At 57.8% G+C, this 3,123-nt stretch overlaps 1 pseudogene; it reads left to right on the top strand.

Moving 5' to 3' along the window:
- The first annotated feature begins 1,872 nt into the window (after window positions 1-1,872).
- Window positions 1,873-2,835, top strand: LOC141974229 (olfactory receptor 14A16-like; annotated as a pseudogene).
- Window positions 2,836-3,123: the final 288 nt, after the last annotated feature.

Below are 3,123 nucleotides of genomic sequence, written 5' to 3'. Positions count from 1 at the left end.
GAAGGGCAGTGCTGTGGTGGAACAGGTCACCCCGAGGGAGACTGGAGCAGCCCCAGGCTTTGTGTGTCAAGGAGCAGGCAGGGAGGAGGCAGAGATCTCAGGAAAGGAAGGGAGATGCTCAGGGGAGAGCAGGGTGTGGTAGCTGGGTGGACGTCTCCAGCCGGCAGAGAAAGAGGTGCAGGTGTGGGACACGGTGGGACAGCCTGTGGTGGAGACGACAGAGGGGTGAGCAAAGTCTGAGCATCCCCCAGCAGAGCTGAGCTCTCTCTGCCCTTGGCTCTGGCTGGTGTCTCTGCCACTGGTGGCCATGAGGAAGCCCCTTCCCCTTCCAGCACTGGGTCTCATGGCCTCCCCTTCCCCAGCCGAGAGCCTGGCAGGGGTTGGACCATAGTCCTGCCCTTGGCATTGCCCATCCCCACATCACCCTGCCCCAGGAAGAGCCCTGAGGAACAGCATCTGACTTCCCAGGGGCTGGGGGTCAGGGCGTGGCCCTTTGCTCCATGTAACACACCCAGGTTTGCTCAGAATCTGTTCCACACTGACAGGGCCTTTGTTTCCCTGTCATCTCTGCCGGGAGTTTTCTGCTGTAACCAGCCCCGCAGGAGGTTTGTCAGGAACGGTCCTCACTGGGAGCCATTAACACTCCAAGAAACTTTGCAGTTGGCCTCTGGCTTTGACTTCCTGACTGGCACCTTCATCATCCAATCACTGTCTGAGGTCCATGGACTCAGACCAACCCTCCTCAAGGAGTCATTAAAATGCCTTGGGCTTGCATTCTGCTGTGATGCTGGGCCGGGCTGCTGGGCTGGAGGGAGCTGAGGGCAAGTGGTCAGCGCTGCAGAGAGCCAGCTCTGCCCAGGAGCAGCTCCTCTGCAAAGCGCAGCAGGGCTGAGGGCACTGCCTGCAGGCACCGAGGGCAGAGGAGCCGGGCACAGAGAGGGCAGAGGCAGACGGCACTGGCAGGGTGCTGAGAGCTCACTGCAGGAGAAATCTTCCCAGCAGGTAACATGGTAAGTGAACTCTTGTTTTGCTGGGTGGGCAGGGGGAGGTGGCATTTTATTCCTCCTTTCTAGAGAAAGTGCTAAGGCAGCTGTTTCATTAGCACATCTTTAATTGTCTCCTGAGCCCCTGCAGAGGCAGAGCTGCCCCTGGGCAGGGCCCTGCTGCCAGGAGGGGTCTGCAGGGCAGAGCTGAGCACCCAGCGGGTGGGATGGGGGCTGTGAGCACTGACAGGGAGGAGACGTGGGGACAGAGAAGCAGCTCCTGGCTGGGACAGCTCCAGGCACCAGAGACATGGGCAGGGAGTCAGAGGGAGCTGCTGCTGGAAACACCTTGGGGGCAGGAATTCAGGCACCCCCTGCCATCCCCTGCAGTGCAGACACCCACTCCAGAGGAGCCCCCTGGTCTCCTCTCCCAGCCAGCAGAGCCCCACCCGCTGTCCCTGTGCTGCCTCCTCCCAGCAGCACTGGGGCATTTCCCCACATTTCCCCGTGGGCCTCTGCTCCCCGCGTTGGGATCACCGGACGTTCGGGGATGGGCGGGGGTTCAGCTGGGAGCAAGACCTGTGGGCACTGCCATGCAGATGTTTCCCTGGGAGTGAAATGTCCGAGTGCCCTCGCCATCTGCAGGCTCCGGGGGATACAAAGGAGCCAGTTCCCCCCTCAGGACACCCCATCTTTAGGGCACTGGACTCTTTCCCAGTGGGGTCCTGCTGGGCTGCAGCCTGTCCTCCAGAAGGGCACAGCTCTCCCCGGGCAGCTCTGTGTTCTCCAGCAGCCCCGTGAGGAACTGGATGGAGAGAAATGAGAAATCTGTCCCGACTGATTGATGCTTTTTCCTCTGTGAACAGGCCCTCGTGCCGTGAGGGAGCAAATGTCCAACGGAAGCTCCACCACCGAGTTCCTCCTCCTGGCATTCGCAGACAGACGGGAGCTGCAGCTCCTGCACTTCTGGCTCTTCCTGGGCATCTCCCTGGCTGCCCTCCTGGGCAACGGCCTCATCATCACCGCCATCGCCTGTGACCACCGCCTGCACACCCCCATGTACTTCTTCCTCCTCAACCTCTCCCTCCTCGACCTGGGCTCCATCTCCACCACTCTCCCCAAAGCCATGGCCAACTCCCTCTGGCACAACAGGCACATCTCCTACTCGGGGTGTGCTGCACAGCTCTTTATGTTTGCCTTCTTTATCTCAGCAGAGTTTTCTCTCCTCACCATCATGTCCTACGACCGCTACGTTGCCATCTGCAAACCCCTGCACTACGGGACCCTCCTGGGCAGCAGAGCTTGTGTCCACATGGCAGCAGCTGCCTGGGGCACTGGGTTCCTCAATTCTCTCCTGCACACGGCCAACACATTTTCACTACCTCTCTGCCATGGCAACACCCTGGACCAGTTCTTCTGTGAAATCCCCCAGATCCTCAAGCTCTCCTGCTCACACTCCTACCTCAGGGAAGTTGGGCTTATCATGGTCAGTGCCTGTTTGGCTTTTGGGTGTTTTGTGTTCATTGTGGTGTCCTATGTGCAGATCTTCAGGGCCGTGCTGAGGATCCCCTCTGAGCAGGGACGGCACAAAGCCTTTTCCACGTGCCTCCCTCACCTGGCCGTGGTCTCCCTCTTTGTCAGTACTGGCCTGTTTGCCGACCTGAAGCCGCCCTCCCTCTCCTCCCCATCCCTGGACCTGGTGGTGTCATTTCTGTACTCGGTCGTGCCTCCAGTAGTGAACCCCCTCATCTACAGCATGAGGAACCAGGAGATAAAGGATGCCCTGAGGAAACTGATAACCAGATGATATTTTGAAGGAAGAAACTGCTCATCTGCTGCTGCACAGGATTAACTTTGTACAGGCCCAGGATATCATGTACATTTTCTGTAGTTGATGGTTGTATTATAATTAGAAAGAGGTTTCCACTCCCCTTCTAATTCACTGTCTGCTTTTCTTTTCTGATCGAGTGGCTGGATAAATGAGGAGCCATGATCTGTGTGTGTTTTAAAAAAACAAAGGGCATGCATTGACTTTTTTTTCTTCTGAGATTTTTCCTGTAAGATTTTAAGGACCTGCACGAAAAATTCTTGTGTGCAGAGGTGGAGGGGAAGAGAGTCCCAGCATGGCAGCCCTGCCAGG

The sequence above is a fragment of the Athene noctua genome, unplaced genomic scaffold (assembly GCF_965140245.1).
Source record: "Athene noctua unplaced genomic scaffold, bAthNoc1.hap1.1 HAP1_HAP1_scaffold_36, whole genome shotgun sequence".
Lineage (NCBI taxonomy): Eukaryota > Metazoa > Chordata > Aves > Strigiformes > Strigidae > Athene > Athene noctua.
The sequence above is the reverse complement of the archived record's forward strand: the minus strand, read 5'-3'. Positions and strand labels throughout refer to the sequence as shown.